The 13,817-nt window shown below is 44.4% G+C and overlaps 1 pseudogene; it reads left to right on the plus strand.

Moving 5' to 3' along the window:
• LOC133779805 (S-norcoclaurine synthase 1-like) overlaps positions 1-13,817 on the plus strand; it is a 147,618-nt pseudogene that overhangs the window by 103,124 nt on the left and 30,677 nt on the right.

Below are 13,817 nucleotides of genomic sequence, written 5' to 3' on the forward strand. Positions count from 1 at the left end.
TAACAATAAATACTTGTAATTCATATCATAACTGATGATCATTTATAGATCAACCTAAATCCTGAGTGTTCATGAACTCCTGTTCATGTTTATTAAATCTTTTGATTCATTCGTTAAGGTCTCTTCAAAGAATGAGGCTAATGACTTTTGTTTTGGAGATTTAATATCATGGATGGCTGGGAACATGTATCAACAATACGGAATCTAATCTTTCCTAACGGATCGTATATTAGTTCCATTAAGGGTTAATTCTGGAACTGAATGATTTTGAGCTCAAATCTATAATTAGATTATAGATTAATTATTCACTAATGAATTAATGGTACTTAAGGAATAAGAAGTAAATTAGAAAGGTAAAATGGTAATTCTTCCATTCTAATTTATGAACGAAATAATTAGAGGGTTGAACTATTGTAAGATGGTTATATCAATGGACGACTTAAGAAAAGATTTCTGTAAAATTATATTTATAACATAAAGAGTGCAATTCTAAATTTTTAGTGGAGTAATATCATAATTAATAAATTAACTATTATAATTAAAGAGTTTAATTATTTAGTTTATTTATTGGAGCTTAATGTTATAGGTCCATGGTCCCCGAAATGGCTCAAACAATCACTGGCAAAGGTAAATACAAAAATGCGCAAAAAGGACTTATGTGATAAGTAAAATATTTTTCTATGTATCAAACATAATTATTGTTTAATTATGTGTAATTAATTAATTAAGAATTAATTAATTATTTGATTTAACAAAAATATAATTAATTTTGAATTAATTTATTTTTTGGGATTTTTGGTATTTAAATAATAATAAAAATTGGGAAAAATCACATGCCATCACTGGCATGTGGTACACGTGTAGCACAGTGCACAGTCACTGTGCTACACGCATAAGAGACTGTGTTCAGTTTCTTGGTTCCACAATTTTAGTTATTTAAATATTAAATAAATAATGAGATATTTTAATATGATTAAAATATTATTATTTAAACAAAAATCTGATAACTGATCAGTTATTTTAAATTGTTTAAAATAACAAATATTTTAATATATTGGATATATTAAATATAGGATATCAGTTTTACAAAACGTAACCTTCAGGGATAGAAAAATATCTAGAAATCTCTCTCAGAGAAAGGGAACAGTGACATAAAACAAAAGTCATTGTTCTTCACAAAACCTAGGTCCAAACTTTATCAGATCTTATGTGTTGAGAACAATTGATAAATAGTTTTTTGCCTATTGTTTGTATAGCGAGCCCACACTCGTTCTTTGTGTGCTGAGAACATTTTGGAAGATCTTGGTGTGAGATCTCAAGGATTTATCCATTCAAAAATATAGCAGCAAGGAAGGACCTGAGGTAACTTTTCTATTCTTGTCTTTGATTCAATATATATAAATGCATGTGAAGAAGTAGATCTAGAAATCTTTTGGGATTAAACTGACAATTTGATTGTTGTTCCGCTGCGTATAATCTTTGATTTGATCAATAAAAACCAACACCCCGTACCTTAACCGACTTTCTTGGGTTTTGGTATTGACTGCTTGGTTTCTTTTCTTTGTTCCCAGATCATCAGCCATGACATCGAGCGTCACCCTTCATTTGGAGGAGGAAGTCAACAGGGCCCCCTTCGCCCTCCTCGGGTCCCGGACCCCCAAAGGCAACAGATGGCAGATGGATACGGTGCCAAATCTGTTCCGGAACTACCGGATGATGTATGTCCTAGAGAAGCGCCTGCGCATATAGTCCACTCCCAGACTCTTCCACAACCGCCTGGCCAGGATAGAGGAGCGGGCGCATACTTCCAGGGAAGGGTTCAGGGCCTGGAGCGCTGGCCACATCAGTGCGGGTGCCACACTCCTGCTTCACGACTACTTCGTGCGGTTCCTAACATACGTGGGAATCGCACCCTTCCAGCTTCTGCCTCAAGCCTACCGACTGCTTGCAGGATGGCGTGTCTTCTGCGCCGCGAAGGAGATCGCAGAACCGACCCCCACAGAAATATTGTACTTCTACAAGATGGAACCGCAGGTCAATGCCAAGGACAAGACCTTGGATGGCTTCTACAGGCTGAAGCCGCGAGGTAGCTACCCCGCTCCCACAAGCTCCTAGAAGCATCCCTCGGACGTCCAGCATTACTGGTTCATGACGTCTGGGTTCCTCGTGGAGAAGAACCCCACACTGCTACTGGACTTCCAGCGAGTAGGTAAGTGCTTCCCTGACCCTTAGCTGGCCGATTTTTCTTGATCTTTTCCTCTTCCCCCCCCCCCCTTTTTTTTTGTTTCTCATCGTGTTGCTTCGGTTGGCAGGACCTTTTGCCCAGACTCCTCTCACCCAGTTCATCTTGGACCGGAGGAGGTTTTACTACGGGCTGAGCACAGAAGACCTGGACGTAGGAGGCTACGTCAATGCAGACAACCTCCGACTAGTCGGGAAGCTCGCAGCCCACCAGACTATCGTCGTCCCGAGCCTTCGGGGGATTCAGTGCAAGAAGAATGCCATCATAAGGGAGCATTAGGCCCTGGAGCACATCGGGGAGGTTGAGGCTGCGGCACAAAAGGACGCGGCCAAGCGGAAGAATGACTTGGAGGCGGCCGCTTCAGAGGAGCTGGAAACCCTCTTCGAGGAGGCACTGCCGAACACGGGTAAATGAGACCTTCGTCTCCCGTTCCCGTAGGCTTGGAAGTTCTCATGTCCTCATCCGGGTTCCTTCAGTATGGGAATTTCTTGAACGTGGACGACATGGGGGATCGAGTCTACTTTTTCGCGTTAGATGAGTTGAGTCACACCTGGGGCTTAGATAAGGGTTCGTCCCAGGTCACTCTTAGTTTTGACTTCGATTTTCCTGTTTAATCGTACTAACTCTTTTTCATTTGCGTTTGTTGCAGGAGACTCAGACATTTCTGCCCCCGTGGACGAGATGAGGCAACTCCTTGAAGCTCGGGCCGCGAGGGTGACCAAGGTCGCAACAAAAAAACTGCCAAGAAAAAACCAGAGGCGCCGGGCCCGGACCCCTCCCGCAACAAGGAGACGCCAGGGGCGAATCCTCGACTCGACAAGGGTGCAATTGCCATAGTCCCAGTCATGTCTGTGGACCCGGCTGCCGTCCCCAGCCTTGCCCAACCCCTGGTGATCGATCTGGAGCTGGAACCCACGGTAAGCCAGAGTTCCGGGAAGAGAGCCTTGGACTTAGACGCGGCAGAGGCCGAGATCGAGAACAAGAGGCCCCGAACGAGGTGGGCTGGCTCAGTCGGTGAGTCGCACGGGGAAAGCCACTCGCCGCGAAGGAGATTCCCGCATTACCGACCCTCCCCATACATCCGGCACTACCCGAGGAGGGGGAAGCCGTCTTGCGGGATGAACAGTCCCGGCTCATTTCCTGGACCTGGGAGAGTGGCCGGGAAACGAGAGATGAGACGTACAAGGCCCTGACGATTCGTCGTCAGGTTGAGTTCACTGAGCGCCCGGCGGCTTTTAGCGTCCCCCAGCCGATCGTGGATCGGCCAGCTGCTGAGATGGGCTTTCGCCCTAAGCTGGGGCAGGACAGGGCCCCTTTTGCGGCGGACTTGTTGGACCAGGTGGGGAACACCATGTCCAACCTCCAACTCAAACGGTATGCCACCATCTCCAACCCGGACATGTTGTTCATCTCCCAGGCCCTTCGCCACCAGGCCACCGCAGTAAGTTTGCTTCCTGTTTTTTCTTTCCCCTTTTTTATTTGTTTGTAAGGATTCTTCTAACTTTTCTTTGTTCCAGGACGCTCTGCTGTCCCACCGGAATGCTGACCTGGTGGCTAAGGCGGCCATGAAGATGGAGACGCTCCAGCTGGAGCTGGAGGCGGCCGTGAACCAAAGGGAGGCCGCCAAGGAGGCCTTGGCCAAGGAGACGGCCTAGGCTCGGGAGACCTTGAGCAAAGCGGTTGCTCAGGCCGACACAGACCGTGCCAAGTTCGACCGAGTCAAGGCCGGGCTTGAAGACGTCTTGTCCCGAAAAGAAACCGAGGCCAACGAGAAGGCAGCCCTTCTAGAGGCGGCTGCGGCTCAGTCTGTCCGGGACGGGGAGAAGGTCCAAAGCTTGGAGATCTGGGTCCGCGAGCTGGACGGCTCTCTTCGTGAGGAGATGATGGCGCATGAGGAGGCCCGCAGCTAAAAGGAGCGGGCGGACGACTTACTGCACGTAACCTTTGAGGAGGCCATCTACGTGGCTTGGCGCAAGGATAAAAACACGAACCTCCTGATCTTTCTCGACCCGGACTCGAAGAGGGCTGAATTCGAGGCCAAGGAGAAGGAAGACGCAGAGCTTCTGGAGGATGAAGCCTAGGCCCGGATCTTCACCTCGCCTCTTTTTTCTTTCGTTTTTATAATTTTGTAATAACTTTTTCGGACGCGTACGCGTCCAAGACAATTTGTATTGCTTCCTCCGGTTTATGTTATTTCTGTTATCCCTTAGAAATTTTCTTTTATCACCATGCATGACTGATTCTGAGGGTTTGGTCCCGGTTCCAACGGCCTGGACTAGACCAATTCTGACTTTAGCTTGTCAAATTGTCTCAGTCCTACCCACCTAATTTTAACTTCAAAAACCTGATGGCCTTGGCCAACGAGGTTCCGCTAGTTTATCGCAAAACCTGGTTCCCTTACTCTACCAGTCGCGGACCACAGCCTTGCTCTGGGGCATACCAGATGCATTATAACCTCGAACATCGTTCGTCCGGGGTGGGACCAGCATGAGGCTTGGTCCTTCTTAATTTATACCCCCGGACATCGCTCGTCCGGGGTAGGACCAGCCTAAGGCTCGGTCCTCTTAATTTATACCCCCGGACATCGCTTGTCTGGGGTGGGACCAGCCTAAGGCTTGGTCCTCTTAATTTATACCCTCGGACATCGCTCATCCGGGGTGGGACCAACCTGAGGCTTGGTTCTCTTAATTTATACCCCCAGACATCGCTCGTCCGGGGTGGGACCAGCCTCAGGCTTGGTCCTCTTAATTTATACCCCCAGACATTGCTCGTCCGGGGTGGGACCAGCCTGAGGCTCGGTCCTCTTAATTTATACCCCCAAACATCGCTCGTCCGGGGTGGGACCAGCCTAAGGCTTGGTCCTCTTAATTTATACCCCCGGACATTGCTCGTCCGGGGTGGGACTAGCCTGAGGCTCGGTCCTCTTAATTTATACCCCCGGACATCGCTCGTCCAGGGTGGAACCAGCCTGAGGCTTGGTCCTCTTAATTTATACCCCCAGACATAGCTCGTCCAGGGTGGGACCAGCCTAAGGCTTGGTCCTCTTAGTTTATACCCCCGAACATCGCTCGTCCGGGGTGGGACCAGCCTGACGCTCGGTCCCACAGGGTTTGTATCCCCCGGACATTGCTTGTCCGGGGTGGGACCAACCTGAGGCTTGGTCCCATGGGGTTTGTACCCCCCAAACATTGCTTGTCCTAGGTGGGACCAGCCTGAGGCTTGGTCACACAAGGTTTGTACCCCCCGGACGTTGTCGGTCCGGGCCAGGACTAGCCTAAGGCTTGCGCCCCGCCTGGTATTTGCTCATACTCGGGAAACACCTCACAAGTGAGCGGAGACTGGTCTGGGGCAAACCCTGAAGAGGCAGGACCGTACACCGTAGGGGTGTAGGTAACCTCAGGCGTAACGGCCGATCCCGGGGCGATCGGGGGCGTGACGTAGGACTTCGCCGGGAACTGCACCCCGTACCCCGAGAACGCCTGGGCACCGGGCTGTGGCGCCGGAGGCCATCTGAAAGCCTGGATCTGAGCCTCTTCCCAGTTGATAAATCCTTGGGCCCTCCTTATGAATTCTTCCAAGGTAGCCACCTTGGTACGCTGCATGTCATCCCAGAGAGGGGACCCGGCCCGGATCCCGGACTGCAATGCCACCAGGCGCTGCCCATCGTCCACCTTAGTCTTGGAGGCTTCTTCAGTGAAACGCTAGATGGAGGCCCTCAGTGTCTCTGCTGGGAGCTGTTTAATATTGGCGAGGGCGCTGATTTGCATATCCATCCTCATGGCTGCCAGGAACTGCTTGCGAAACGCCAACTGCAGCCCTAACCAGGATTGGATGGATCCCGGTTTAAGTCTCTTCCACCACTCCTCGGCGGGACCGCCTAGAGTGATCGAAAAACAGAGGCACTTTCCGTCATCACTAACGTGGGCCACGGTCATAAGCTAGTTGTACCGGGACAGATGATCCATGGGGTCGGTGTTTCTGGTATAAGCGGTGAGGCTCAGCATCTTGAACCCCTCGGGGAGCACAGCGTCTAGGATGTGCCTTGCACATGGCTCTTTGTCCTCTTCATCGGAGTCGGTATCTGCTCCTTCCTGCTTGCGGACCAAACGGTCCGTGACCTTTTTCAAAGCGGCCAGCTGCTCCATGAGCTGCCTGGCCGTGCCATCCTCCAGGGGGATTCTTTCGTTCCCCCTGTCGTTGATGTTTTTCCTAAGGTTGCCACCTCAGGGAAGGATCTTTTCCTTACGGGCCCGCTCTTTCCGAGCGTTCAGTCCATCACGTAGGTCTATCCGGGACGTGTCGTCCCCTGAACTAAGGACATGACGCTCTTCGCTATGTGGGCGTTCCCGGAAATTTTTGTTTACCGAGGCACTAGGATGCAAAGACCTTTCCCATCCTTCTCGCCTTAGGGCGTGCCGAGGCTGCGCATCCCGCGTCCCCTGCGGATTGGTCGGGTGGCCCTGTCCTGGGACGGAGTGCACCTTCTCTTTCCTAGGGAGCGGCCGGGAACGGGTCCCGGCATTCGCGACGGGGGTGTCTTTCTTTCGGTTCCTTCCCCCGGCCTTCTTTTTCTCCCGGTCCGGGTTTCCTGGGACTGGCTCAGAAAATTGTTCCTGGGGAGGGGCCGGCCTCACGTCTTCGGGGACTCCGGCTCTGGCATGCGGAGCGGGCTGTTGCGCTCCCGGAAGTGGGCCAGCTGGGAGATTGGTCGCCGGACCCTGCGCAGCTATGAATGCCTGCAGGGCCTGGAGGGACTCTTGCATCCGCCGATGCGCCTCTGCCTGCTCAGCAATCCTGGCCTCCTGGTCCAGGACTTGCTGCCATAGTCTAGTCACCTCCAGGTCCTGCTGGTTGGGATCTCCTCCCGAGATCTCGGGATCCGCAGCTTTGTCGTGGTATTCCCCCTTATTCTCCTCCTCTTCATAATATTCCTCCTCGTTCTCCTCTTCATACTCTGTTCCACCCTCGTAGTCCTGTGACTCGTCAAGGTGAGACGTCTGAGGAGGAGCACTCTCAGGCGGATTATGAGGAAGAGGTTGGAAAGGCAGCGGCTCTCCATTGCCCTACTCTGAGTTAGTAGGGTTGAAAGTGGTGTGTCTTGTATTCACCATTGTAGTAGAGGTTTGACGTTAGAACTAGCTTTCTCAGGCTCTCAACGAAAGCACCAAAATGTTTACCGAGATTTTCGAAAACTATATTAATAAAAAGTAAGCGAGATTAATGATTATGGAATTTAGAAGATATAAACAAGGTTTTTACGTGGTTGGGGCGTTAATGAGCCTTTGTCCATGAGACAGTTGTATTAGAGCTTGGAAAGTCTTTTACAATGGAGTTTCTCTCTATGTTTTAGTAGAATAACTGTATACAAGCCAAAGAGATCCCCTCTCCAGTGCTCTGTCACCTGTATTTATAGGCTCGCAGGAGCACTGGGCTTGGGTCGGGCATGACCCGGGCCCAACAAGGATATAAATACCCTTGGCTTCTCTGTCGGAAGCCCAATACAAACGGATAAAAATACAAAAGACTAAGAATGATCAAAGCCCATTGGGACAGCCCAAGACCTATATTTCGCCCGACAAAATGGGGCTTTTGGTCTGGGCATTCCGAGTTACGAGGTAGATTCAGGGGACAAAATCAATCAGTGTACTAGCAGCGCAGGTCTGAACCAGCAGCGTGCAATCCCGAGGTGGCCTTTTCTACAGGTGAAAAGTGGGGACAGCCCCCACGCGTCATGGGGCGACTTCAGGGTCACGGATGCCTTTTCCTGCCAACTTGGGGGACTTGACCCGGGTTCGTTTACCTCTGTCCCTCTTCATTTACCGTAGGCCTGGATCGTTTACCAGGCTCCGAGACCGTTTTGCGCACACTTCGACCGTAACCCCAACAAGCTATACATCTCCCGGATGATCGTCCCAGATCATCTTTCCTAGACACCGTCCAGGTCTAGACCCACACTTGGGCCATCATTCCCCTGCCAAGCGGGCCTGGGCTGGGCCCAAATCCAATTGCCCAGACAGTGGGCCTGGACCACCGTCCCTAGCCCAGGCAGGAAATGGGGATAACAAGAAAAATTCTTGAAAATGTCATTAGAGAATAAACAAGCTTATGCAAAGCAGCAAAACAGTCTTGAAGTCTATGGCCAAGCCTTTGTTTAGCTTGAAGACCAAAAGCTTGACTGGGGAGACATGTTCTTCCTTCAAGTTATTCCTGTCTTCATGAGAAATATGAGATCATGGCTTGCTCAGCCTAATTCTTTTAGGTAAGAGTTAATCTTCATTACTTTTTCAAAAATGAAACAGAATTTGAAAATACCAAACATATACATATAAAAAGTAGTAAGGAACAAACCCTTCCAAACTTTGATCCTGAAATGATCATTTTATTCAATGAAAATTCCATTTTCATTCTTTAGAGAAATCCTAGATAATTATTCAAGTGAAGTACAGAAAGTTTCCATTTGTGTATTGAAATCTATGTCTAGGAACCTAGGACTAAATCCAAAGACACTTGCTCGTAAGTTTGAGTATGGAAGACAAGCTATTAGAATGAATTTCTACCCACCTTGTGTTAATGTTAACAAAGTAATGGGCCTCACTCCACATTCTAATGTCACTGGATTAACCCTAATACTCCAAGTAAATGATGTACAAGATTTGCAGATCAAGAAAAATGGCAAATGGATACTGTTGAAACCTATCCTAGGTGCATTCATCGATTATGTCATTGAGATAAAGTAATGATGATTGTGTCAAAACTGAAAATTTGTAACGTCCCGTGTTTTGATATTATATGAATTTGTGATGATTAGTGAATTTTTATAGCCGATGTAATGATCCGGTAAAGGATCTATCTTTATGCAAAGATAGATTGATCTCGGACCAAGGGATAAACCCTAATGGGAGAAAAATATCGGATTAAATAAAATAAGGAATACTATGGCATAAAAATATTAATTTTGTTTGGCAACTGAGAATTTATTGTTGAGCCAATAAATTTTAAGAAAAATTGATTGAGGTTTGAATTCTAATCAACTGGGCTTAGGAATGAGAATTTCTTGCTCGGGCCTCTCAGTGCATTTTGGTCAATTTGATAAAATTACCAAAATTATGTGATACGTGACAAATTTTATTTTTGGGTCACATATAATTTAATTAACTAAGCTTGGAGATATTCAAAACTATAGGGTAAAATTTTAGGGAATTGTAGATAAGTAAAATTACAAAAGGACCCTTGAGTGTCTAAAAGAGAGGTAAAAATGAGCAAGGGCATAAATGTCTTTTCTGAGGAGAGAGAGTGTGGTGGGCGGCAAGGCTAGCCATAGGGCTCTCAAGAGCCTAGGACACCTACCCTAGCAAAAGAGTAAGAGCCTTACCCCGCTCACAAGCTAAACCTTAATCATTGCTCTCTTACACTTTTAATCATTTTCTCAAAAATTTATTTTCCCTCAAGAAAAATACTTTCTTCCATTTTATCTCCCTAAAATTGAAACCCTAAATCCCTCTACTCTCCATTGCTACAATTATTTCTCTCCTTAAGCTAAGCACACTCATTCCCCATTGAAGAAGGGAGAAGCTCAAGGGAAACATTGGTGTAAAGGAAGTTTTGAAACCCCCTTCATCTTTTCTTCTCTTTTCAACTTCAAACTTGAAACCCTAAGGGTTTATTATGCACGCAGGTGATCTAATATCGATGCATGTCATTGATCTTGTGTTCTAGGGTTCAAGAGAAGCTTGTACGAGTAGGATCTCAAGGATTTAACACTTTGGTGATCAAGTAAAAGCAAGGTAAGAGATCCTGGTAGTTTGCATGTTTTGTCCATCATCTAAGTCTTTCTACCCTAACTCTCTCTTAAAAATATGCATGTGGGACTTTGGGGCTCGGTTTGAGAGTGTAGAGCACAAGGGGGAGTTTGAGAATCTAAGGAAAACACATCTCCAAGCAAGAACTATAAAGGTAGAAATTTATGGTTGTTCTTGAGTTTTGATTTATGTTGGTAGATCCAATTGTATAGGTTATTTTAATGATTTTTTAAGTTTATTTTATGCTTAAGGATGAGATTGTGTGATTTTATTATTTTCATGCATGCATGTGGCTAGGGTTATGCTTGAAATGCTTATTGTTGTTAGGTTGTGTAAAATTGCATGTTGCCAAAATTTCGTGGTCTAGCTTCCAACGAATTAGATCGCACTCTACTGCCTCTGTTTGTGAAAAATAATTTATGTAGTTGCATATTTCTTTGTGAGTACTTGATGACATGCTTTGGAAAATCATAAAAATCGTACAAATGTATTTTTAAACCCAAGTTATGCACCTTTTGGCATTTTGATGTAAATCGGAAAAATTTCTGGGCAGCATGCACTGCCCTGATTGTTTTGACTTTTGAACGAGTTTTCCTAATCTAAAATCAATGAAATTTGGTAGGATGTTAATTTAAACATTTATAAGGGTCACTGTAAAATTTTAGAGGAAAATGTGTTGTGGTATAAGAGATGATTTTTCAAAATTTTCCCTAAAATCTGGAAACAAAACTTCTTGGCAGCAAGCACTGCCCAGATTTCTTTAAATATTTTGATAAGTTTTATTATTCAAAAAATTATGAAATTTTGAAAAAAAAAACTAATTTCGACATGTATAAAGATCGCTATAAAATTTTAGAAAGAAATGGGCTATGGTGTAAGAGAAATAAAATTTCAAAGTTACCTTAAAATCTGGGAAAAACTTCTAGGCAGCAGGCACTGCCCAGATTGCTTTAAATATTTGAATGAGTTTTTGCAACCCAAAATATTATGAAATTTTGAAGAAAATTAGTTGATGTGTATAAAGAATCCTGTAAAATTTTAGAGAAAACTATGCCACGATTTAAGAGAAATATTTTTTCTAAATTTGCCTTAAAAACTGAAAGGTAGTAATTTTGAACCTTAACGAAAAGTGATTTTTGGGAAGTTAGTTTTCTTAACCTAAAACAAGTTTTGATGCAAGGCTTTCACCTAATTCCCGTCCTTATGACACAGAATATGTGAACTATAGTATAAGGGTTTTTTCCAAAACCTCAATTTAGGTCAAAAGCTTAAAAATGGGACTGTTATCCCTCAAAATTCAAGAGATGATGTGGCGAATGAGAAAGCGGCACGTGGCATCACAAGTCATGGAAAAAATGACAAAGTTTTGAAAAACACTGATGAACAAAGATGGATAGGTGTAGGACCTATAGAGAGGTCGACCAGGCCTAAACCCCTTGGGGTGGTCGGCCAGGCCCTAGCGCCCTAGGGGAGGTTGACCTGACCCCAACCCTTAGGGGTGGTCGGCCTAGCATGCCTAAGAGACACATGGGGTGGTCGGCCCACCCTATTCTTCATAGGGTGGCCGGCCTAAACTCCGAAATACACCTCATTAGATAAATTTCATGCTCGTTCAAGCTAAAATTAACAGGCTTAGCACCCAGAAGATCAACAGGTCTAGCATCCAGAAGATCAATAGGCCTAGCACCCAAGCTCTACAAGGTCATCGGGCCTAGCACCTAAGTCTCATAGACAAAAAAATACTTAGCATTTTTCCAGAGGTTTCAATCGTGTATGAACAACCACAATCCAGAGAAACGACGAGAAGACCCGCGATCTCATAATAGTGGGAAGGTGGACATGTATCTCCACTCCTAGTGATCGTGTACCAAACCACGATCCCCAGTCTTGCTGATCGTATAACAGCCCCTGGGTACTATAAATAAAAGACCTAGGGCTTCATTTAAAGGGTGATTGAGAGACTTTTGGATCAATCATTTGGATGAACTTCTGGGCAGATCCGTGATGAGTGAACTCTTCAGTTCATCTTTGTAATTGTCAATTGAGTGATTCAATACTAAATACTAAGTGGATTAGGTTATTACGGTTCATCAGAACAGGGCTAAACCACTATAAATTTTTGTGTGTTTTGTTTAGATATTTGTAGTCTATCGTATATGTACATTTATATCGTTCAAAAGGTGTCGTATATCATACATACGACCGTTGGCCAATTTCATAGGTCAATAGGGACTTTATCACTTTAAAACATATAATGACATTAAAGTTTTGGAATGAAAAGAAATAATTCTTTGCAGAGATAACTAAGGATTTTGAGATTTAACCAACCCTAAATCAGCTTGAGTTAATTTAAAAGTTAATTTTTTTACCATTTTTATAAAGGGTCCAATTGTCATTCTTTTCAAAAATAACATAAAATGAGATCCTAGGTTATGGATAAAAATGGTAAAAATGGGAGTTTGAGTTTTGTAGAACCTTTAAGAGAAAGAGGTAACACTTTCAAATATTATTTGTAAAGGGTCACAAAGGTGGTATTTTGGTAAATGATAGAAAACGATAAACTTTCGTAAGAGAGCGAAAATTTGGTATTTTTCTGAAGTTAAGAGTTGTTTAAAACTCTTTTTTATAAAAACCAAAATACGAGTATCCGATAAGAGAGTTCTTTAGTTAAAGAATATTAAAATGCACAAAATAGAGAGCGTGTTGCGGTGATGCCTATTTTCTCATGATACCTTAAAGACTGAAATGAAACTCGGCCTTATACACTGTAAGGTGTATAAAAGGCTATAGTATAGAGTCTCTAAGAGAACTTTAGGACATGTAGCTATCGTAGAATATTAGCTATAAGAGTATGTCATAGTTTAATCCGAGTACACTGTAATAATTACAGTAAACGCGAAAGGGAAAATGAATATCGGTGTTAAAGATCCAGTTGGGAACGAAGGACTCCAAGTAAGTTAGCCTTTCTCTTTCTTGGCTAAAACATGAATATACTAGTGTGTGTGCTTGTATTAGTAGATTACAGTAGTTTTGTTTGCGTCATTAAGACCAGGGTATGCTTAAGGCCTACTCTTGCAATGCTTTTGCATTTTATGGCTAAATGGTAAGTAGGTTCGGGTTGGAGTCAGAACCTTAGCGTAACATAGTCCATATTGAAGCTAGAACATGGTAAATATATAGTCCGAGTTGGAGTCAGAACAATGGTAATAGAGTCCGAGCTGGAGCCAGGACATACATGTGGGAACTGGGTTGAGGCTCGTATCCCTTGTTGTTAATCTATTGATTAGTTATGATGTGTGTTATACATCTTGAATGTTCTGAGAATTTTTTGAGTGCAGGTTATTGTGATGTGTGTGAACTTGGTTGTTGGAAACAACTAGAGTGTTTATTTCAGGTATGGTTATATATCTTGAATGTTCTGGGAACTTTCTGAGTGCAGGTTATTGTGATATGTGTGAACTTGGTTGTAGGAACAACAAGAGTATTTATTTCGGATATGGTTATATGTAACGCCCTAATTTCTCATAGATTACCGAGAACACAGCATTGGGTCGTAATCGTAAATATTGCTCTTTTATTGAATAAAAACTTGAAAATAAATACATATATCCATGGTTTTATAATAATAAAATAATTTCCATTAACATAAAAAAAAATGAGCAACATTTAAATAAAAATAAATAAAAAAAACATTCTTTAATAAAAATAGGCCTGCATGATCTTCCTCGACTATATGGTCCCCACGAGTGCATCACGAAGCTCTTAGGTCCCATACT

This window comes from Humulus lupulus, chromosome 5, assembly GCF_963169125.1.
Source record: "Humulus lupulus chromosome 5, drHumLupu1.1, whole genome shotgun sequence".
NCBI classification, from domain to species: domain Eukaryota; kingdom Viridiplantae; phylum Streptophyta; class Magnoliopsida; order Rosales; family Cannabaceae; genus Humulus; species Humulus lupulus.